This window comes from Vombatus ursinus, unplaced genomic scaffold (assembly GCF_900497805.2).
Source record: "Vombatus ursinus unplaced genomic scaffold, bare-nosed wombat genome assembly UNPS02010219.1, whole genome shotgun sequence".
Lineage (NCBI taxonomy): Eukaryota > Metazoa > Chordata > Mammalia > Diprotodontia > Vombatidae > Vombatus > Vombatus ursinus.
Genome location: NW_020949997.1, coordinates 11,647,370 through 11,672,945, shown reverse-complemented (window position 1 = coordinate 11,672,945; position 25,576 = coordinate 11,647,370). Strand labels below are relative to the sequence as shown.

Genomic DNA, 25,576 nt, shown 5'->3' with positions numbered 1-25,576 from the left:
AATTCTGAGATACTTTCCTTAGTTGTCAGTGCAATCCCTTAACAGAGGTGCTTCCATGGTCCTGTTTCAGCCAGAAAAAATGATACTGCATCTGAGCAATTGAGTAACCATTCTTTTGATCTGCCCCACCTAGGAGCTTCTCTAATCTGCAGGTCAGAGTAACATAAGGGAAGCCATATATTCCTAGGGTTGTGGTGTGTTTTGCATAGGATTTTGTCTTTGGCTGCTGAATAGTTTTCTTCTTTTTAAGTAAAAATTCTGTTTATTTGTCTTTTGATGACACAGGGCACAAGAAGCCAAGTGTTTCACATCAGAGATTTCACTTCCATTCCCTTGGAATGTTCATTCCTTTGGCTAAGGAGAAAACTTGAGGAAAGCCAAGCAATGCATACATGACTAAAAAGGTACAAAAAAAGTGAGTAACATGACCTTAATAAGGACTAATATGAGTTACTGTTAGTTATAAATTACCACAAGTTGATTTTCTAAAATTACAAGGGGAAGAGCAGAAAGCATTGTTTCTGGCTATTACAACTGCTTTGGTCATTTCTTTACACGTGGCTTTTAGTTATCTCCTCCACGCAGATACAGGAGGGCCTTCTGGTAGTCTCCTTTTGTGTCTTGCTGGATGAAGTAATGCAGAGATTTTCCATACTTCCTCTTGAATTCAGATCTAATTTTCAACATATCCACCTCACTGTTGGGACACCATGATCCTGATCAGGACCTTCTTGTGGGTACCCTTGCCCTTCATGGAATCATAAAAGTGATCAGCAAAATACAGGGGCTTGTTCTGAATGCACTGGACGAGGTTGAGGAAGGCATTTTAGAAGCCTCCTTTGATGTCTTTCTTGAAACTCTCCAACATGTCATAAGGGCTGTAGTTCTTTCACCTTTCAAATCTTTCTGGAGATGGTACACTGCTCTCGGTCATAATACTGATCCATCTAGGGACATTGGTTCTTTTCCTCTTCACTCCTGCATCATAGAGTTCCTGAGCATCTTGGTCAATTAGCTCATAATCACAAAGCTATCCTATGCCCATTTGCCCTTTGCCAGGGCAACTATCAATTTGCAGATGTCACCAGACGTGTCTAGAATAACGTCCTCCAAATCTGTCTTGAATATTTCTCTGTAGACATTGTTAATTTCATAGAGCTCCTTGTTTGTCCATGAGCAGATGATCTCAATGAAGAAATCTTCATCAGTATCCAGGCCTTTCATGGAGGCTTTCAACTCTGAAGCATCATACTGAGCAGGTGTCTTCAAAAGGCCCAAGGCTCAAAATCATTGTTTCCAGGTGGCCAGATATGGCAGATTTCAGTGCCAAAAAGTTCCTTTTTGGTCCTTCTCTGATAGACAAAGGCAACATCCTACCTCTGTTCATTGTTGCAATTTTGTCAGAATGTTGCCAATGGTAACTTCATCCACCCCTTTGGTCTTGGTGGCTCCTTCAATGTTTATAGCATCTCTCTTGGCATCAAAGTTATTATAAGCCTTATGCATATTGCAGGTGCCATATGCACTTGCAGGTGTGGAATGATCACCCTCCAAATTGAGTTTGCACTAAATTTCAAGAATTGTAGACATCTTGAAAGAAGCTGCGCCAAGTGCTGGGAGAGCAGGGAGCTAGTCGGGCTTCAGGCAGACCTGGGGACTGCTTGCATGGGCTGCCGAGTAGCTTTCAATGCAGATAAAGCTTAGATTCTGAGAGCATTTAATAACCATAAAACCTGTGTCCTTGTCTGTGAAACAGAAATGTAATATTTACCCTATCTACTTTCCAACCTTTAGAGAACAATTTTGTTTTAAGCTGTAAAGCACATCCCTATTTCTATCAAGTGTAACACCCTCTCTCCAGTCACGCAGTTTCAGAACCTTGGAGTCATCTTCAACTCCTCAATCCCCCTTGCCACATATATCTAATCAGTTACCAGGTTTTGTCAATACGACCTCCGCAGCATCTTACATCTATCCCATTTTTTTCCTACTCACATGACCATCATCTCTTCAGTTTAGGTCTTTATCAACTCTCAACTGGATTATTATAATAGACTCAAAATTGTTGTCCCTGCCTTGGGTGCCCTCTCTCCAATTTATCCACTGAGCAGTAGCCAAAGCGTTTTTCCTAAAGTACAGCTCTGACTGTATCATTACATTACTCGGTAAACTATAATAGTTCCTTATTTTCTTTCATGTCAAATATGAAGTTCTCTGTTTGGCATTTACAACTCTTTACAACCTGGTATCAATTAACCTTTCCAGCCTAATTATGTACTTCTCCCCTTCTCACTCTCTATATTCCAGCCAGCCTTTTTCCTGATATGTTCCACTCCATGTCTCATCTCCATTTATTGTCATGGGTTGTCCCCCATGTCTGTAAGTCTTTCTCTCCTTACTTCTGCCTCTTCACATCCCTTGTTTCTTTTAAAATTTTGCTCAAGCATTACTTTCTTCATCAAGCTTTTCCTGACCCCCCTCCCAGCTTCTGGTACCTCTCCATATATATATGTACATACATACATACATACATACATACATACATACATAATTATATATATATACACAAGACATACATACATATATAATTATATATAATTATATATGTATATGTTGTCTCTGGAATATAAGCTGCTTGAGGGCAGAGATCACTGTTTCTTTTTTGCATATGAATGCTTGGTATGTAACATTTAACGGTTGCTTAGTGACTTGGTTAAATAAATATAAGCCATCATAACTATAATAAATGTTATACGGATCACTACATGCCTTTGAGAACTTTAAGGAAAGGAAGGGTATGGTAAATACCCAAATAGGCAATAACAGTCTGCAATAACTCTTACAGTGGGTCATCTTGATTAAGCAACAGAAAAGTGATCTTGGAATCAGGGAGAAAAAATCCAGCTCTAGAGGATGTTGTTAAAAGAGTAGCATCAGGTTGGTGAAGATATTAAATGGAGCTCCCTTGGGTGCCACTCTCAGCACAGATATAACTTTGTATCCTCCTAAATGGCTTGGATGAGATTAAATAACGTTTTATTAGGTTTTCAAAGGAAATCAAGTTGGCAAAGATAGTTAGTAATTTGGAGAGTTGAGACTGGAATACAAAATGCTCTAATGATAAATCAGAGAGAAGTCAAAATTATCTGAGCTGGCATTTAATATGGACCATCACATAGATTTAGAGCCAGAGGAGACCTTGGAAGTTAAGTCATGGAAGCCCATGCCTTCATTTTATAGATGAAGAAACTGAGGATTAGAGAGCTGGAGTGACTTGCTCTGAATTATCTAGATGTTAAATATATGGGGTGGAATTATAGCCCAAGTTTTCCTCTCTTTAAGTCCAGCCCAATAACCATTTTGTCAGGCTGACTCTCCTAACTTAAATGTAAAACCAATGATCAATACAAAACCCTGTTCTTAATGGTAAGCATTTCATAATTACCAAATTGAAAAACACAGAGTTGGCAAGACTATAGAGAGAAAAAAGCTAGAATTATTAGGAAATCACGTATTTTAAAACACATTAATGCTTATTATTTTTATACCATAGGCTATTCTTGATAGATAGCCTCCATATCCACCTCCAATATTGAACTCTTCTTTGTAGCTAATAATAATAACAATAACAACAACAATAATGATGATGATGATGATGATGATAGCACAAACATCCAATATAGTGACTTTATCTTACAGTTTCTACAACATTCTGTCTCCTATATTGCTTAACCACAGTTGATCATTATAATTATTCAGTTTATCTTCCTATTAGTTTTCTTTTCATTTACATTATTACAATAACATTTATTGTTTTTTTTCTTCATTTGTCATCAATTCATACAAGTCTTCTGATATTTCTCTGAATTCCTTATCTTTGTCATTTCTTACTGTACAATAATATTCTATTATATTCATATGTCATTGTTTGTTTAGCTGTTTTTCAGCTAATGAACATTCACTTTCTTCCAGTTTTTTATTACCACAGGAAAAGTGTCATAGTGAATATTTTGATATACTCATTTTTTTTCTATCTTTGACTACCTTGGAGTATATGGGATCATTGGGTTAAAGGTGGATATATAATGAGTTAGTCACATTCCTTGCATAATTCCAAATTGTTTTGCAGACTGATTGGGCCCATCCACAGTTGCATTGAGTGAATTATATTTTGAGCATAGATTTTCAGGAATTGAGAGTGAAATGTGACTATGCAATCTGCCATGGTCATTCACAGTATACATTTATGCTTTTTTCACAAATTACATGTTTTCTTGTGGATAGATAAGGCAAACTCTGTTCAATAATATCTTCTAAAAGACTTTGCACAGTCCTGAGGCTTGATGTGGTCATCAAAATGTCACATGCAATTAAGGTAATATGGAGGACCTTGGTTTTTAGAGTATCACCCCAAGCATAAAATGGAAATAATAATACCTGCTTTTTTCATAGGGTTCTTGTGAAGCTCAGAAGAGATAATTCATGTATGAAAGAATACTTTAAAAATTTTAAGTTCCCTAGAAAGCCAGGTACTATCTGTAATTTGTGATTTCACTTTTGCTACTTCTCTAGAATATGCCCCCTTCTCTGCACTGGCATTGCCACTACTCCAGTGCAGGCCCTTATTACCTCACTCCTAGACTATTGCAATCAACTGTTTGTGGGTCTGCCTGCCTCAAGTCTCTCTCCACTCCAATCAGACGCAAAGTGATTTTCCTAAAGTGCAGAACTGATCATGTCACCCGCTACTCAATAAACTCCAGTGGCTCCTCAAATATAAACTTCTCTGTTTGATATTCAAAACCCCTTATAACCTGACTCTTTTTCCCCACCCTCCCACCCCTACTTTCCCAATCTTCTCACATTTTATATACACTTTTTGATCCAGTCACACTGACCTCTTTGCTGTTTTTCGCACGACACTCTATCTCTGGACTCCAGACATTTTTCCTGGCTGTCCCTTATTCCTAGAATGCTTTCTGTTCTCATTTCTGCCTCTTAACTTACCTGGCTTCTTTTAAGTCCCAACTAAAATCCCATATTTTACAGAAAACCTTCCTAACCCCTCTTAATTCTAGTGCCTTCCCTCTGGTGATGATTTCCCACTTATCTTGAATACAGCTTGTTTGTATGTATTTGTTTGCTTGTCGTCTTTCCCCATTAGATTGTGAGCCCCTTGACGACAGGGACTATCTTTTGCCACTTTTTGTATCCCCAGCACTTAACATAGTGACTGGTACATAGTAGGCACTTAATAAATGTTTTTGGCTGACTGACTACATTAATTTGATTATGGAATAATAATCCTTTCTTCTCCATGCTTCTCCCTCCCCACCTCCCGCTCCATTTTTCAGAATAGCAGGGAAGAACAAGGCTAAAAATGACTTGTGGGGAAGGGGGCTTTCCTTACAGATGCTCTCATACTCAGGCCTTTAGATTTGTCTGTATCTATGGGAGTCAATGTGGTCATCTTCTGGTGATCTGTGTTCTATACCCTAAACTTTTCCTGATCTTTCCTTGACTCCCCCATTTACTTTGTAAACATCTTGTATTTACTTATATGTGAACCCTTTTTCTCTTCCTATGTGGCTGTAAGCTCTTTGACGACAGGAAATTTTTAAAAAATATCTTTAGCTCCAAGCAAAGTGCCTGGCATATAGTATGTGCTTAGAAGATGCTGATTGAACAACTGTAAGTGCAATGAATCTTTTTTGCTGTTTAGTTATTTTTCAGTCATGTCTGATTCTTTGTGACCCCTTTCAGAGTTTTCTTGGCAAAGATACTGGAGTGGTTTGCCATTTTCCTTCTGTAGCTCATTTTACAGATGAGGAAACAGAGTTGTACATGGTCAAATCACTTGCCCAGGGTCACACAGCTAGTAAGTATCTGAGGCCAGATTTGAATTTAGGGAGATGAGTCTTCCTGACTCTAGACCTTGCTCTGTATCCATTATGCTACATAGCTATCCAATGAATCTTCAAAAGGTTAAATAACGTACTCATAGTCTATATAATTATTAAGTATAAAAATATAATTCTAATCTAGGCTCTTCCTGAGTTTAAATTCAGCATTTATGTCCACTATACTCAGTAATTTAATAAATTTATGCTGAAATCAACTGAATGGAAATTCCACTTCTTCCATCAATTCTTCTAATACTTCAGCCCACTTTGATCTCTTTTCTGAACTTCTGTTGTTCTAAGAGTCACTACTACTCTTCATGGCTTCATTGTCCTTCAGTTCTTTCATTTGTGTTGGTCTGATCCCTGGAATATAGTCCTTCCTTCTGAGGGTAGAGATTATGACTTCAATTACTTTATATGCTCGTAGTACTTAGGACAGTGATGACCTTATATAATTAATTTCTGTTTAGTTCAATTCAAAAAAACACTGAGCTTCTACTATGTGTTGTGCATGTTGGCAGGTGTTGGGTGGAGAAGGTATATGTATTTATTTATCTATATATTGTATTTATATATATATAGTATATATGAATAGATATTTGCATGTGAGAATGGTGTGGATATATAATATGCATAATATACAATATACATACATACATACATATATGTGTATGTGTATACATGCACATATATGTATATGTCTGTATATGTATATATATATATGTATTACAAAGTAATTTTCAGGGGAAAGGCATTATCAAGTGGAGGGAGGAGGAATCAGGATAACTCTCTTGTAGTAGGTGATCCTTAAGCTGAGCCGTAAAGGACAGTAGACATTCTAAGATGTGAAGGTGAGGAGAGAATATTCATAGCATGAGGAACAACCTATACAAAGACACAGAGGGAGGAGATGGAATGGCATGCTCAAGCAACAATACTTAGACTAGTTTGGCTGGAATGTAAAGTCTATATAGGAGAGTACTAGGCAATAAGCCTGGAAAAGTCACTTGGAGTCAGATTGTGGAGGGTTTCAAATGCCAAGTAAAGGTGTTTGTATTTTATGTTAGATGATTGTTAGTGGGAATGAAAGATGATTTTTAGATCTTCCTATCCTGCCCTAACCTTTCTGCTGACCTCCAATCCCACATATCTAACTGCCTTTCAGTTACTGGATATCTAGTAAACATCTTAAGCCACTCATGTCCAAAACAGAACTCATTATCTTTTCCCCTAAACCTTCCCTCCTCTTACCTTCCCTATTACTGTAGAGGGCAACACTATCCTCCCAGTTCCTCAAGCTTGCAACCTTGAGTTATGCAAAGTTGTTGCATAATTTAGCATAGTGACTGGTACAGTATAAACAGTTTTCCTATTCTACTGATTCTAACCTGCATCAAATCATGCAAGTTTTACCAGGTTTCTGAGAAACCATCTATTTCAAAATGTTTTATAGTATAGTAAAATATTCCATATATTCATATAATATAATTTAAAACATTTTTGATTAATAGATAATCCCATAGTTTCTAGTTTTTTGCCTTCCACATAAATACCATAAATATTTTTGTACATGTAGAAGCTTTTCATTGTTTCTTTTTGGGGTATAAGTCTAGCAGTCATATTGTTAGGTCAAAGGATATGCACAATTTGTTCTACTTGGGCTCCTTTTTTGGTGGGGGGACATTTTTAATCCTTACATATAAAATATATTATGAGGTAGGAAAAGCTTCTCTTTGGAGTGACTCACTCCTTCTTTCTTCTTTTTGACATTCCCCACTTTCCTCAATACTTCTACCTCTTCTACTCCCTCAGTCTCAATATACCTCATATTTTTATGTTTCCATAATGATAATAATATCTTGCATTTATATAGTGATTTAAAGTTTTTAAAGTACATTAAGTATATTGTCTTATTTGATGCTCACAGCAACCCTGTGAGGTAAGTGCTTGGATTATCCTCTGAGCCCTTGGTTCATAAAGGGAAAGTGACTTACCCAGAGTAATACAGCTAAGAAAGTATATGAGGCTCATTTTGAATACAGGAGTTTCTGACAGTAAGTACAACATTGTATCTGCCATTCCACACTGTCTCCATCTTTTCTCACTCTCAAAGAAATCATATGATCATTTATTTATGTTAATATTAGTGACTTACGAATAATGGAATTTATGTAGCTCTTTTAAACCTCAAGTCACTTTTCTGGGTTAGCTCATTGGAAATTCACAATAAATCTCTAATATGGGTAGAAGCATTATCATTCCATGTTTTGCAAAGAAAGTAACTAAGATTTAAATGATAAGCAAAAGGTCAAATAGCTACTAAGTGATGGATCTTGAGTTCAAACCCAGCTTTCCTGATCTTAAGACCTCTTTGCATTCAAAAGAGAAAGCCTCAGAAAAAATTCTTAATATAAAGAATAAATTACTTATGGTGAGTTTCAGGCAACAATGAGGGCAACTGTAGGGGATGGCTGATCACTTTACACAGATGACCAACTATTCAATTTGTGAATGATTAGTAAGTTATTCATCATTCCATACTTGTAGCATTTTTTTGTGTGTGGAGACAATATAATGAGAAATCATAGGACCAATTGTGAAATAAAGATGAGTTTCCATCAGTAGTAGAAGTGACCTTTATGAAAGCTTAGCAAAATCACTGACACCTAATATGCTGTAATGAATGTCTTCTGTCTCTTCCTTGTTTGCATGTAGAAGAGAGAGACCATATTCATACTTGCTCTCCAGGATGGAGTAATATACACACAGATGGAGGAATGATGAAAGACTGTTTTGAGCTGTCTGGCAGGAGAGGAGCAGATGGCTGAATTCCTCCACCGGGCAGCCAGGTCAGCACATGGCACCTCTGGTTTTTTGTGTGTTTATTCTTTTCTGATCGTAGGTGAATGAGTGTTTTTAAGAGTCACGTACCCGTGGCACTGTGTGAGTTAGAAAGATCCAGATGTTCCACTGACAACCAGAGTCTGTAGCAGAGATGAAAAGAAGTAGAAGCAGGGACTGCTGGAATGGTAGTGGAAAAACCAAAACCAAAAACAACAACAACAACAACAAAACCCTGAACAACCCTCTCCAAAAAAACAAAACAAAACAAAACAAATAAACAAACAAAAAAAAAAAACGAGAAAGACCTGCACACAAACGTAGAAAAATAGAGTTCTCCCGGGAAGTGTAGGTGGTAGCATGCAAGGCCTCTGGAAAGATAATGAATGACAGAAGATGTATCTGCTGATGGATATAAAAAAAGTAAACAGACTGGTGGCAGCTTCAGGACTGTGATACCTCATGAAAGAGAAAAGTATCAGCTATGGACCCCAGACAGGTAGCATTATCTGGAGTTCAACTTAAAGAAAATGTAGGGACAACTTCATGATGACTCTATGAAAGAAGAAAATCACTTCAAGTGAAAGAGTTGTGAATTTATCCCTTTGTCCCATGTGTTAACCACATACACGCAATGCGTTCTCTTTTGATTCTTAACTGCTGTTTTTATTTAGTTGTTACTAGGGATACTTCCCTCTCTTCACCCCCACACTCCACCAACTTTTACTTGATAATGGGGCAGGTAACTTTCATCTGTCTAAACCCATAGAACCCCGAGGGAGAAATTTTCAGCTGCTCTGTGGGCACCCCAATAGGCAAGTGTGATTGATCATTTGGGAGAGTGAGCCCAGAGCTGGTGATACTCATGAAAACATGATTTTACCTATGAATACCATCCAAATTTTCAGGTCATCTTACCCTTATTCATTCAAGAATTAGAAATATTATTTGGGACTTTGCTCTGTCTTCATGAATGATCTAGTAAGGTTCAGAGTAATTAGAATTATTCAAAACTGGAATGACCTGTCTCAGAGGTACTGCATTTCTTGTCATTGGAGTTTGTCAGTGTTGAGGTTGTATGGTCAGCGATGTAATAGAAGGTATTCTTCTTTATGGTATAGCTTGAACTAGATGATCTCTGAAGTTCTTTTCAAATCTAAGATGCTCTGATTCTATGCCAATCACTCATGTATTCAACAAAATCTTCTCCTCTCCTCTGAAAATATATTTCTACCGGCTCACTTCCCTCTAAAATCTCTACACAGAGATGATAGAAATAGGGTTATTATATTGTACATAAAGATCCTTGCAGGCCACATATTGACTTAGAAAAAACACATATAAACATTATCTGTCTTCTATTGTGTTTTTATTTATTTTGTTAAATATTTCCCAATTACCTTTTAATATGGTTCTTGTCTACTTGGAAGTGTTGTGGGCCATGTGAGGTCCAGGAATGTTTTCTGTTCTCTGGGAAGTCTTTCCTAGCCTCTCTCAATTCTACAGCCCTCCCTCTTTTAATTATTTCCTATTTATCTTGTGTATAGCTTGTTTGTATATTTTTTTCTTTACTTGTCTCTAATTTCCTAAAAGAAGACTGATTTTCTGATTCATTATTCGAAGAGAATAATGAAAAATAGTGTATTTATAAGGTTTTACAATTTGTTAGTAACATATCAAATCATTGAATACTGAAAAATGAACTCATATCTTCTAAGATCTAAGAACTAAGATCACTGAGTAAATTTTAGCTCCTTCATTGGTCTGTAGCATACATATAGCTCTGGTTCTATTTCTACCTAGCTGTGTAACCTTGGATGACTCACTTAATATCTACATGGCTTCTTTTTCCTCTTCTATATAATGAAGTTAGACCAGATATTCTTTGTGTGCTGATCATATTGACTTCTAAACTAGTCTCTAAAATCCCTCCTTATATGATATGACATCCTCTGGAGGCCATCTCAAGTCATCCTGATCTATATCTTGCCACTGAGCCCAGATGACTCCAGAGGAGAAAAGTGAGGCCGGTGACTTTGCACAGCTCTCCCTCACTTAAATCCAATTCCTTTGCATGTCAGGGCATCATCTTCCTGATATCATGGTCCTCTTCAAGAATGAAGGATAAACAACAACGACAACAACATGATGTCCTCTACCAAAGGGTGAAAAGGAATGATCTTGTCTCTGGAACAAAAACTGTGAATCCTCCTATTTTCAGCAGTCCAGGTACTTCATTTTGTGACACTACTGTGACTTTCCAAAGAAAGAAAGAAAGGAAGGAAGGAAGGAAATAGAAATAAAGAAAGAAAGAAAGAGAGATGAAAACATATTTATACGGCACTTTCAGATTTACAATGTACTTTCACATTATCTCAGCATTTCAGAGCTGATTGATTCTTGTACTTTTCTCCTTCTGGGCCACAAAAAAGACAAATATAATATAACACTAACAACTTTTAGAGAGAAGTTAGATTCAGACCATTTTCATCAAGGAGAAGAGTTCAGGGTATTATACATGAGGAGGGACCTTCCACATAGCAAATCTAGATTAGAGGCTGAGCTAATGGGAGTCAGACTATTACCTCTCTTCCCTCCCTCAAGAGAAACTATTTTATCCTTTGCTTTCCATTTGTCATTTTTAGTTATGAGTGAGCAATGATAAAATGACCTTGTGACTGAAAATAATAGAGAGTCATATTTGTCAAAAGTGTTGGGAGTCTGACTTCTTCATGAGGTGGTAAAGAGAATTGTTTTCCTCTAATGCAGTCACCTACATGTAAAGGAGATGTGTCTCCCTCTTTCCTTTTTTCAGGTTGTTAGAGTACCAAATGAATGAAAACAGAAAACCTGGGAATATTTTTGTGACAATCCCTTGGAAAATATACATAAGATAGTAGATAAACTGGGCCATGCTAATTAAGCTAACCTCAGCTTGAAGTAGGCCTCCCTGCCAAGACTGGAACAAACAAACTTTGTGACTAGTGCTGTTTTCTCTATTGATTTTGTTCTGGGAAAGAGAACCCATTAGTAAACACAATAATTAACAGCTTCTTAGTTTAAACTGAGACCCACGCTCTTTTCTCTGCCTGGTGTGAGGATCCAACACTACTTGAAGTGGTAGTAATTGTTGGGTAATAAAGTTGATGAATTATGACTGATAGGTCAATTGCTGTTCAATCAGTGGGTGCTCAATTACATTGCTAGTTTAGAAATGCAAATGATGATTCAGTTCCCAGTTTCCAGACTCTTTTGGTTGGCCTTTTCACTAGGTAGGGAGAACTTTATTTGTACTATGGTGCAGTGGAAATTACACTTGTTTTAAAGTCAAGAAGATGTAGTTACTGATCCTGGCTTTAATATTTACTACTTGTGTGATGTAAGGCAAATCATAACTTCTCAGAGACTTCTCAACTAAAAATTAAGGAGGTATATAAAAAGATCTCTAAGTTTGCTTTCAGATCATCAGATGCTATTGTTGAAATTCAGGGTGGGTTTTATGGTCATCTTGAAAGAATTCACAGATTCAGACTATCCTTAAACCAAGCAAAGGCATTTATTGAGAATTATGCCTCTCAGAAAGTGGGCTGGGCTCCAAGAAGGAACCAACCCTTTGGCAGAGCAAGATGGGAATTTTTATAGAGTGAATGAAACTGATTATATAACAGAATATATGAATATGCATTGCAGAATATATGATTATCAAAATAGAGGAGTTTATTAAAAATGGGGGCATTTATGTATGATAATGATATTATAATAAGCCTCTCTACATCATAACTTTATCACAGTTCTTTTCTATTACTGCACAGGCATCCATTTAGGCTGTGATTTAGTGGTCAAACATCCTGGTCCATGTCCTGTTGATGCTGCTTTCTGATTGGCTGGCTATTGTGGTCCTGTCTGGGACAAAATGACTGGCTGGCTATTGTGGTTCTGTCTGAGGCTAAATGGATGATGCGTTTGAGAACATGGGCACACCTGCTATAATAATTAGATAGTGAGGCATATGAGGAAGTTGGGAAAGGAAGCCTGGGGGCAGTGGCTAGCTAGGGGTAGTGGCTAGAATCCTATCACTATGAGTATATCTATCTATCATCTATCTACCTATCTATCGTAAAAATATATATTCTCTCTCTTTTTTTAAAGTCAAGGAAGAATGATAGAGTTTTTAAGGATTAATTTTTATGAATGGTACTACAGTTTTATTTCAGAAGGGTATGTTTCTCTCCTTTTGTGCTCCCCACTCACTATGCCCCTCCAGTTACAAATCTCAATTTTAAAAGGGATATAATTGTGAAACTAGTCTTGGAACATGCCTAGATTACCAAAGATGAAGGCATCCATTAGGAAAATTACATGGACTTGCTTCCAGGAGAAGATATTCTGCCTTTCCCTATTATCATCTATTCCATCCCTTCTTTCCCTTCTCCACCTCTTCCCCATCCCATTTTAGGCACTATGAGCCTGAGAATGGGACTTGGAGTTTTGTTTGTCCTTTTCAGTTCTAGGTAAAGGTAATGGAGTCCTTGGGCCTGGGACCATGGTGATCTTGGAGATATGGAAAGATATCAGTCAGTCAATAAATATTTATTAAGCACCAACTAAATGTAAGCCACTGTGCTAAGCACTGGGGACACAAAAAAGGCAAATGATAGTGCCTGCCCTCAAGGAGCTTACAATCTAATGGAGAAGACAACAAGCAAACAAATATGTACAGACAAAATAGGAAATATTTAAGAGTAGGAAGGCCCCAGAATTAAGAGGGATTGGGAAAAGCTTCCTGTAGAAGATGGTGTTTTACCTGGGACTAAAGAAAGTCAGGGAGGCCAGTAAGTAGAAATGAGGAGGAAAAGCATTCCAAGTATGGTAAAATGGCCAAAGCTGAGAGATGGAATATCTTGTTCATGAAGCAGCAAGGAGGCCAGTGTTACTGGATCAAAGAGTATGTGGGTAACAATGTTGGGTGTGGGAAATGTGGTATATGTTACAAAGGGTTTTGAACCCCAGAGGACTTTGTATCTGATCTTGGAGGTAATAGGAGCCATTGGATGCAGAGTGAATTAAGCAGAACTTGAAGAACAATTTATTCTATAACATCAACATAATAAAAATGCACAATTTTGAGAACTTTTACTAGTTGATTAAGAATGAAATGGTTAGGAACAAAGTAATTTTATACATTAGCAGCAACACTGTGAAAACAAAACAAAACAAAACAAAACTTTGAAAGCTGTAAGAACTATGACCAATACAATGATCAGTTGTGATTCTAGAAGACCAGTGTTGAAACCTGTTATCCATCATAGAGTGGCAATAAGTCAAAGTTGCAGGAAAGAAATGTTTTTCTATGTACCCGCTGAGGGAATTTGAATTGTTTGACTATGCATATTTGTTACAGAAAATTTTCTTTTCTTTTTTCAATGGTATATAGGGGAGAAAAAAGAGATTTTTGTAATTTTTTTTTAAACACAGAGGTTTAGGATACTAGAGATGTAAAATGGTGCATGAACTTTAAGATGAGGTCACAGTATTATTACTTTATTTAACTGTTTTTCTTTGTTACGTACCTCTCACAAAGTCGTAGCAATCTCTAAAGGTTTGTAATATTTTTATGTAACATAACAAAAACACATCAATCAAACATTAAAAGAGATAAAATAGATTTCTGGTGCCAAGATGGAGGGCTTCAGAGGGTTCCTTCCTCACTCTGCCACACCCAGGGGAAGCCAACAGGGAGGCTCCACCCCCAGTACAGGCCAGAAGGGTAACCAACTCTCCAGTGAAAGCATGTAGCTAAACCCTGAGGCCCAGTGAAAGCCAGCAGTAAGACCTTGAGCCCCAGCACAAAAAGCTTGGGACAGTGTAGGACCACAGCCGAATTCTTATATAGAAACACCAAGTCACAAAATAGGCAGAAAAATTAATAAAAACAAATAATAGGTTTGCAGGGGGGTGGAGCCAAGATGGTAGAGGGAAAGCAGTGACTATCTTGAGCTCTCTCCCAAAGCCCTCCAAATACCTAAAAAAATGGCTCTAAACAAATTCTAAAGCAGCAGAACCCACAAAAAGACAGAGTGAAACAAATTTCCAGTCAAAGACAGCCTGGATGGTTGATTGGAAAGGTATATTGCGCTGGGTGGGGAGAGGAGGGCAGTGCGGCGCAGGCTGCAGCGATCCTGGAGCAGGCCTCAGAGGACTGAATCGCGGGCAGCTGTGGAAGTTTCCAGACTTCTCAACCTCTGGACGCCAAAGACAACTTAGGAGGTCAGTGGGAAAAGTCTGTGACTGCAGTGAGAGAGGAGCTAGGTGTCATCCACAAGACTCGAGCGTGGCCTGGGGCCGCAGCTTTTTCCTAAGCTTCCAGCTCACAGACTGAGGGGAAATTGAGTGGCTGATAAGAGGGGGATTGCAGGGATCTCTTTGCCATTGCTGAGGCAGGAATCTCTTGCTTTACTGGTGCTTCGACCTGGGTCACAGTTCTGAGGGGCGGTCCTGGGGTGGGGAGAAACGCTGGTGCAGTGGACCTTGTGGTGGTGGTGGAGAGAAAACACCTCACCCCTCATCATACCACCTTGGAAGAACTGAAAATTTACAGGGTCCCTAGAAGTACCTTTGAAAACAGTTGTACAAACCCCCGAAGCTTGGGACAGTACACTCTTCACATTAGAAGCAGACTTTCACCTTAACAAAGAGTTTAAAACTCAAGTAATTAGCCAGGATCATGAGTAAGCAGCACAAAAAGAGTCAGACTATATCATCTTACTTTGGTGACAAAGAAGATCAAAACATACAACCAGAAGAAGACAACAAAACCAGAGCTCCTACATCCAAAGCCTCCAAGAAAAATATGAATCAGTCCCAGGCCTTAGAAGAGCACAAAAGGGATTTTGAGAAGCAAGTAAGAGAAGTAGAGGAAAAACTGAGAGTGATGCAAGAAAATCGTGAAAAACAAGTCAACAGCTTGCTAAAGGAGACCCAAAAAAATACTGAAGAAAATAACACCTTAAAAAATAGCCTAACCCAAATGGCAAAAGAAGTCCAAAAAGCCAATGAGGAGAAGAATGCCTTAAAAAGAAAAATTGGCCAAATGGAAAAGGAAGTCCAAAAGATTACTGAAGAAAATACTTCCTTAAAAATTAGAATAGAGCAATTGGAAGCTAGTGACTTTATGAGAAATCAAGACGCTGTAAAACAAATCCAAAAGAATGAAAAATTAGAAAACAATGTGAAATATCTCATTGGAAAAACAACTGACCTGGAAAATAGATCCAGGAGAGGGAATTTAAAAATTATTGGACTATCTGAAAGCCAGGATCAAAAAAAGAGCCTGGACATCATCTTTCAAGAAATTATCAAGGAAAACTGTCCTGATATTTTAGAACTAGAGGGCAAAATAGAAACTGAAAGAATCCACCGATCTCTTCCTAAAAGAGATCCCCAAAGGAAAACTCCTAGGAATATTGTAGACAAATTCCAGAGTTCCCAGGTCAAGGAGAAAATATCACAAGCAGCCAGAAAGAAACAATTCAAGTATTGTAGAAACACAATCAGGATAACACAAGATTTAGTTGCTTCTACATTAAGGGACTGCAGGGTATGGAATATAATATTCCAGAGAACAAAGGAGATAGGATTACAACCAAGAATCACCTACCCAGCAAAACTGAGTATAATCCTGCAGGGGAAAAATGGTCATTCAGTGAAATAAAGGACTTTCAAGCATTCTTGATGAAAAGACCAGAGCTGAATAGAAAATTTGATTTTCAAATACAAGACTCAAGTGGAACATGAAGAGGTAAACAGGAAAGAGAAAGTCATAAGAGACTTATTAAGGTTGAACTGTTTACATTCCTGCATGGAAAGATGATATTTGTAACTCATGAGACCTTTGTCAGTATTAGGGTAGTTGGAGGGGAAAAAATTATATGTACTTATATATAGATATAGATAGATAGATAGAGGCCACAGGGTGAGTTGAAAATGAAGGGGTCATATCTGGAGAATAAAATTAAGGGGTGAGAGAGGAATATACTAGGAGAATGAGAAAGGGAGAGGTAGAACAGGGTAAATTATCCCACAAAGAAAAAAGAAAAGAAAAGGCTCTTACCGTGGAGGGGAAACAGGGGGAAGGTGAGAGGGAATGAGTGAATCTTATTCTCATAGGGTTTGACTTAAGGAGGTAATAACATACACACTCAATTGGGTGTGGAAATCTGTCTTACCCTACAGGAAAATGGGGAGTGGTAAGGGGACAAGAGAGTAGGGGAATGATAGAGAGAAGGGCAGATTGGGAAAGGGATTAATCAGAAGCAAATACTTCTGAGGAGGGACAGGGTCAAAAGAAAGAATAGAATAAATGGGGGGGGCAGGATAGGATTAAGGGAAATAGAGTTAGTTTTTCACAGCATGTCTACTATGGAAGTGTTTTTCATAACTGCATGTTGCTTGCCTGATCAATGAGGGTGGGTGGGAAGGGAGGAAGGGAGAAAATTTGGAACCCAAAGTTTTAAAAACATGTGTTAAAAAAATGTTTTCACATGCAACTGGGAAATAAGAAATACAGGAAATGGGGCACAGAAATCCATCCCACCCTATGGGAAAATTGAGGGGGAAGGGGATGGAAGAAGGGGGGGAAAGATAGAAGGAAAGGCAGACTAGGGGAAGGGGTATTTAGAATGCATGCCATCTTGGGGTGGAGGGAGGGGTGAGATGGGGTGAACATTTGGAACTCAAAATCTTGTGGAAGTAAATGTTGAAAACAAAAAAATAAATAAAAATTACAAATGGAAAAAAAACCAAATAATAAAAAAAAAGAACTTGACTATAGAAAGTTACTGTGTTCACAAGGAGGATCAAGGCATAAACTTAGAAGAGGACAATAGTCTCAAAGTGGCTACACAAAGCCTTTAAGAAACATGTAATTTGGTCTGAGGCCAAAAAAGAATTCCTGGAAGTGCCTAAAAAGGATTTTATGAAGCACATTATTGAAGTAGAAGAAGAATTTGGAGAAGAAATGAGAGTAATGCAAAAGAATGATAAAAAAGAGTCAATAACATGGGAAAAGATATACAGAAATTTACTGAGGAAAATAACTCCCTAAAAAAATAGAATTAGCCAAATGGAAAAAGGAAGTACAAAAGCTCAGTAAAGAAAATAAATCCTTAAAAATCTGAATTGAGCAAGTGGAAGCTAATTACTCTATGAGACTTTAAAATACACTAAAACAAATCAATAAAAATTTAAAAAAGTAAATAGAAGAAAATGTGAAAGAAAGTGGTCTAGTTGTACTAGATCTCAAACTGTATTATAAAGCAGTACTTATCAAAACAATCTGGTACTGGCTAAGAAATGGAGTGGTGGATCAGTGGAACAGGTTAGTTACAAATTCCATTATAGTGCATGATCATAGTAATCTAGTATGTGATAAACCCAAAGATCCAAGCTTTTGGAACAAAAACTCATTATTTGACAAAAAGTATTAGAAAACCTGGAAAACAGTATGGCAAAAACTATGTATAGACCAACATCTCACACTGTATACCAAAATAAAGTCAAAATGGGTACATGATTTAGACTTGAAAGGTGATACTTTGAGCAAATTAAGAGATCATGGAATAGTTTCTCAGTACCATTTATGCATAAGGGAAGAATTTATGACAAAACGAGATATAGAGAGCATTACAAAGTGTGAAATAGATAATTTTGATTATATAAAAATAATGAAAACTTTTGCACAGACAAAACCAATGAAACCAAAATTACAAAGAAAGCAGAATACTGGGGAAATTTTTTTTTGCAACAAGTATATCTGATAAATGTATCATTTTCAAATATATAGAGAACTGAGTCAAATTTATAAAAAATACAAGTCATTTCCCAATTGACAGATGGTCAAAGGATATGAACAGGTTGTTTGCAGAAAAAAAAATCAAAGCTATCTATAGTTATATAAAATGCTCTAAATGAAAGAGAAATCAAATTAAAACAACTCAGGGATCTATACTCAGACCTATCAGAGTGGATAATATGACAAAAAAGGAAAATATTTAATGTTGGAGGGGATGTGGGTAAACGAGAAATTAATGTGTTGTTAGTGGAGTTGTGATTGATCCAACCATTCTGGAGAGCAATTTGGAATTATGCCCAAAGGGCTATAAAATTGTGCATACTCTTTGATACAGCAATACCACTGCTAGTTCTACATCCCAAAGACATCCACAAAAGGGAAAAGTATCTATTTGTACAAAAATATTTATAGCAGCTCTTTTTTTGTGGTGGCTAAGAATTGGAAATTAAAGAGATGCCCGTTAATTGGGGAATGGCTAAACAAGCTGTGCTATATAATTGTAATGGAATATTTTTGTGCTATAAGAAATGACAAGCAGGATGATTTCAGGAAAACCTGGAAAGACTTACGTGAATTGATGCAAAGTTAAGTGAACAGAAGCAAGGGGACATTGTACACAGTAATAGCAATATTGTTCAATGAAGAACTGTGAATGACAGCTATTCTCAGCAATACAATGATTGAGACAATCTCAAAGGACTAATGATGAAGCATCCTCTCTGACTGCAGAGAAAGAATTGATGTTGTTTGAATACAGACCGAAGCACGCTATTTTTCACTATCTTTTGGGTTGTTTTTATTCAAGTCTTGCACAAAATGACTAATATGGAAATGGTTTACATAATTGTGCATGTATAACCTATGTCTGATTGCTTACTGCCTGGGGGTGGGGCTAGAGGGGAGACAGGGATGGATAGAATTTGGAACTCAAAACTTTTAAAGAATATAAAAATAAAAAAGTTTTCAGAAATGGCAAAAACAAAAAAGAGGTAAAGTATGGAGTTCTGATTAGGTGGTCTCCAAGATATTATCTAGCTCAAAAACTCTCTCATTCTTTGATTTATTGACAGGAATGATAAAATTTGAACCCCAAAGCAATTATTTCCATAAAGTAAAGGAAGTAAGCCAATCTGTAATGTTTCTCATGATGCCTGCCATAGGAGGGGTTAAGAAGCCTTAGCACAGGCTAAGATTTTGCATTCCAGAGAGAATAGAAAGATTGAAGATAAAAGTTCCCCATTCAGGAAAAAGCCAGAAGTGGAAGCATATAATGATGAAACTGCAGTGAGGTTTAGCCTTGCCATTTAGTCTCTCTTGGGGGTTGGACATAGTATGAATAAGAACACACAGGGGAAGAGATAGAGAGAGGCGTTGAATTCTATATCTAGCCCCTAGAAAATAGGCTGTCTATACAGTGCTCCAATGTTTTCCACTTAAGAATAAAATAAATAAAGCAGGTGAAAGAGCAAAGAACATTAAGTTACCATTTTATCCTGGTTTCATTCTTCATTCCTGTTATTATATAAATCCAGTATGAAAATGTCAGATTAGAGCTTTCCTGAATATATATATATACAAATATATATATATGTATATGTATATAAATATAGTGTGAAGGTACAGAGGATAACCTTTGGAGTCCTTGCTGTAGATTAATAGAAGTATCAATGGAAAGCCTGTGGGCTGTTTTTAAGATCTAAATGAATAATTTATTTTAAATAAAAGTGAACACTTTGATGGTAGATGCTAAAATATATATATATATATACAGACACATACACATGATTCTGTTTATACTATGCATATATATATAATTTGCATATGCATATATACACACAACATATAACCAGAAACTTTTCAATCATGAACCCTGTGGATTTAACCTTTCTGCAGTCTGCTTTGCATTGTATCTCATGTATTAAACACACTGCAGTACAGTTAGCATAGCATAAATACCTGAGGTGCAGAATGATAGTTTACTTCCCATTCTCTTTTTCTATTATTTGACCTGGGAGATGAACATAAATTACAGACAACTGTTATGATTCAGATGTTGATGCTGCTCTATAACATGAGCCTCTATTGCATATTCTAGTCAGAAATCCCCCAACAAAACCTCAATGGAACATAGAACAGATAAAGAATATGCAATTAGAAAATGTTTACTGAAAGAGAGTAATGACATTCAGACTTGAGGGACAGAACTGCTCTGTGAGATTTTATATACATGTGCATATATATGTATATGTACATGCATATTGTGTGTGTGTGCTTTTTTGTTTTTTTAAGAGTTGGTTACTCCAAATGGTTTACTGGTTTTGTCTGCCTCTGTGGATATTAGGATTATTATAAGTTTCTGTGGAGGATCAAGACAACCTTAAGGACCACACCTTAGTAATGGAAGTGGGAGGAAGATGTTATAATAGAATCAGAATCATAGACTCTTAAACTGTAAGGGACTTTAGGGAACTCCTACCTAGCACAAAAATCCTTCTGGAACACTCCTGCCAAGTGTTCCTTCCTCCTATATTTGGGATGGTACAGTGGATAGAGTGTTGGATATGGAGTCAGGAAGATCTGAATTCAAATCCCATTTTAGATACTTGCTTAGCTGTGTGTTATTGTTACTGGTCAATAGTTTCAGTTGTATCTGACTCTTCATGACCCCTTTTGGGATTTTCTTGGCAAAGATACTGGAGTGGTTTACCATTTCCTTTTCCACACACTCTGGATGCAGATAGCATCTTACTTCATAGGTCCTTTGTAGTTAATTTGAGTATTCATAACAGTTAAAATGACTTGATCACTGAAAGCTGTTGTTAAAATAATATTACTATTACTGTATGCAGTGTCCTCTTGGTTCTGCTTATTTCGTGCTTCATTTTTTTGTGCAAATCATTCTATGTTTTTCCAAAAATCATTGAGCTCATCATTTTTTACAGCATAGTAGTATTCTATCATGATCATATGCCACAACTTATTTAGCCATTTCCCAATTGATGGGCATACCTGCACTGTCCAGCTTTTTGCCAGCACTAAGAGAATTACTATAAATACTTTAGAACATATAGGTTCTTTTCCTTTTTCCCTAATCATCTTGGGAAAGATACCTAATAGTGGTATTTCTGAGTTGAAGGGTATAGGCATATTTCTAACTCTTTTGGCATAATTCCAGATTGCTCTCTAAAAGACTGGACCAGTTCACAGTTGCACTAACAATGAATTTGTGTCCTGATTTTTCCATATCCCCTCCAACATTTGTCATTTTCCCCTTCTATTTCTAGCCAATCTGATAGGTATAAAGTAATATTTAAAGGTTGTTTTAATTTGCATTTTTATAATCAATAATGATTTAGAGAATTTTATATGACTATAAATTCTTTTGATTTATTCATCAGAATCTCCAGTTCCTTTTACAGATGAGGAAACTGAGGCAGAGTTAAAGTGTCTTGATCAGGATCGCACAGCTAGTATATGAGGCCAGATTTGAACTCATGTCTTCCTGACTTCAGGCATGGTGCTTCAACTACTGTGCCATTTTGCTGCTCTTATCTGTGTGACCTTGTGTAAATCATTTATCCTCTATCCACTTAAGTTTCCTCATATGTGAAATGGAAATAATAATAGCGCCTATCTCCTAGCACCTATCCCCAGGGTTGTTGTATTTGTAAAGTGCTTTGCCAGCCTTAAAGTGCTATATACATGTTATTATTGTTATTAATATAATTTTTGTTATTGCTATTTTTTAATTCTAGTGCTAGGGAACTCTGTTTTTCAAGACAGACATACCTATTTTTGAAATAGCAGACATCTGAAAAATGTCTATTGAATTTAATGGAATCAAAATTAATTTAATTAGAATTTTTTTTCCTTATATGGAGTCAAAATTGGCCTACCTGTAATTTCCTATGTCCACTATTTTTTCATTTTTGAAATTGGGTCTTATCTGGCCCGTTTACAATTTGCTGCCACCTCTCCTATTCTCTATGATTTCTTAGCTTAGATATTATGGACATATCACTATAGAACACAGGTCATTCCCTTAGACTAAGCAGGATAAGCCTAACTCCAACTTACTTCATGAAAATCCCAAGGTGAGAATCTGCTGTTAAATGCTCAGATTACTGTTTATCATTCTAGATTCTAGAAAGAACTCTCAGATGTGCCTTTAAAACCACATTAAGAAATCTACTATGTTGATGCATCAGCTACGTGTCAGGGACTTTGCTAGGCACTAAGGGTATAACCTAGGCTTTTGATTATAATAAATATATTCAGGGATTCCCAAAGAAACAGATTTCTATGGACATGAAACGAAAAAGAAAGAAAATTAAAGTAAAATATAGTGATGCAGTATACATGTTGATACATTATCAGACTTCTCATCTATCTTTTCCACCCCGTGTTATATTACTTCTCTTCAAGTATTCTATACTCTAGACCAGGGAATGTCAAACTACACTTGGAGCCTAAGTGCATCCCTCTATCTGTTTTTGTCTGAGGAGAGCTAAGAATGATTTTTAACATTTTAAAATGAAAGCATTGTATTTAAAATACTTAAATAAAGTATCATATTTTAAAATGTCAAAGCCTTCTTAGCTAATGGGCCATACATAAACAGGTAGAGGACCACATTTGGCCTTCCTGCCATAGTTTGTTGATGCTTTGCTTCAGATGAATTGAGCTACTTGCTATTTTCTGAACATGCCTTGTGCCTTCCTGCTTCTGTGATTTTACATGCACCATTCCTTTTATCTGGAACAATCTTCATCATCACTCCTTTGAGCTGATCTTGGCCTATTGGCATCCCATTCCATCTTTCAAGGCCCCACTCAATTGCCACCCTCCACAAAGCCCTCCTAGATATTTTTCCCAGCCCCTATCATTTCTATATGATGTCACAGAACTTTATTCTCCCATTATGTATTTATATTTTCTAATTTATTTCATATTTCTGTTTATTATTTTCATTCCTACTGAAATTTAGACTTTCTGAAGGCAGGAAGTATGCTTTAGTTAGCTCTGTGTTTTTCTTAGTTTTTAGTATAGTGCACATTGAACATAGCAGGTGCTTAACAATTGTTTACTGAATGAGTGAATCCGAATGACTTCCAGATTCTTGATGTAAGCTCCTTGAAGACAGGGGATATTTTCATTTTTTTTTGTCTTTGTATCCCCAGAACCTTGCATAGTGTTTGGAAAATAGTAAATGTTTAATAAATGCTTGTTGAATTGAATTATTTTTCTAAGATGTATTAAAAAATCTAAGATGTGTTTTTTAGGGTTTTAGTAATCTTACTAGGAGTATATACAATACATGTCTGTCCTCATCTGCAGAAAAAAAAATCTATTCATTCTGGCTTAAAGAGAAAACAATTTTTAAAACTTTTCTATTATCCCTTCCAATAGGAGGCCAGGAAAATTCAAAATGTCAAGTTCTGCAAAAATAAATTGTATTGTTCTTTGGTGTAAGTTTTGGTATTTTTTTTTACATGAGTGAATATTAAGAGATAGGAATTTTCATCAGACTGAAAAATGAAGATCTCTAAAGATTTGGTTTGGGAAGATGTCCCTCCCTCTTTCTGTACTTCTTTCTGAAGTCTACACACAGTATGCTGGGAAAATGGCTTCTATTTAGCTCTTTCTGTGCTCCAAAGTAAGCTAAACCACTATCTAAAGTCTTCCATGGAAGAGGAACTGATCAATAATTGGATCTGAAATCCAAATTGCTATCACCCAAAATGAGTCAAATAGATTGCAGTGGGGAGAGACTTGAGGCAGGGGCAGCAGTCTATTGCTGTGGTCTGGATGTGAGGCCTGAACCATGGTATCCACTGTGTGGGTACAGAAACAAGGACTTAAGAGATGGTATGAAGATAGAAATGACAAGTCTGGACAACAAATTGGATAAATGAGGTGATGTGTATCAGTGGTTAAGGATGAAATTGAGGTTGTGAGCCTGGGTGACAGGGAGGATGGTGATGACCTTGATAGCAATGGGAAAGTTGGGAAGAGGAGAGAAAGAACAAATTCTGTTTTGTACATGTTGAGTTTGAATTACCCATAGGTATCCATTTCAAGATATCCAAAAGACAGTTGGTGACATGGAATTCAAGCTTGGGAGAGAGATTAAGGTTAGAAATATTTGATAAAACATTATTTATCACCTGTTATATACAAAGATCTATGCAAGGGGTTGGGCTTGTATCAAAATGTAACTGGTCTTTGCCTTTTTATCTTCAGAATTTAGTAAGCAGGTAAGAAAAATGCAAAAATAACCATACTACCTGATAAATGCACAAGAAGTGAAAACAAGGTGCTGTGTAACATCCAAGGCTGGCAGGTCCATTGCCAACTTGGGGGATCACAGAGTAGCACAGTTGGGGAGCACTTTTCCGAAAGAATTTTGTTTTTTTTTCTTAATTCAGCAAAATTTTTTGGGGGGAATTTAATTGGGATGACATTTAATATATGGTTTGGGTAAAATAGTCATTTTTATTATATTTCCCCTGCCTACCCATGGACAATTAATATTTCTCCAATTATTTAAATCTGATTTTATTTGTATAAAATTTTCAAAAATAATTTTGATTATATTGTTCCTGGGTTTGTTTTGGCAGGTATGTTCCCAGATATTTTATACTGTCTAGAATTACTTTAAATGGGGTATTTTTTTTTACTATGCCTTCTTGCAGAGTTTTGTTTATATATAGGAAGGTTGATGATTTATGTGGATTTACTTTATATCCTGCTTCTTTGATAAAATTATTATTTCAACTAACATTTTAATTGAATCTTTGGGATTTTCCAAGTATATCATCATATCATCTGCAAAAAGAGATAGTCTTATTACCTCATTCCCTATTCTAATCCCTTCTATTTCTTTTTCTTCTCTTAATGCTATTATTAGGATTTCCAATATGATATCGAATAATATTGGTGACAGTGGGCATCCTTGTTTCATACCTGATCTTACTGAGAA

The 25,576-nt window shown here is 36.6% G+C and overlaps 1 pseudogene; it reads right to left on the bottom strand.

The window, feature by feature from the left end:
• Window positions 1-564: 564 nt before the first annotated feature.
• Window positions 565-1,596, bottom strand: LOC114036994 (annotated as a pseudogene).
• Between the last annotated feature and the right edge of the window lie 23,980 nt (window positions 1,597-25,576).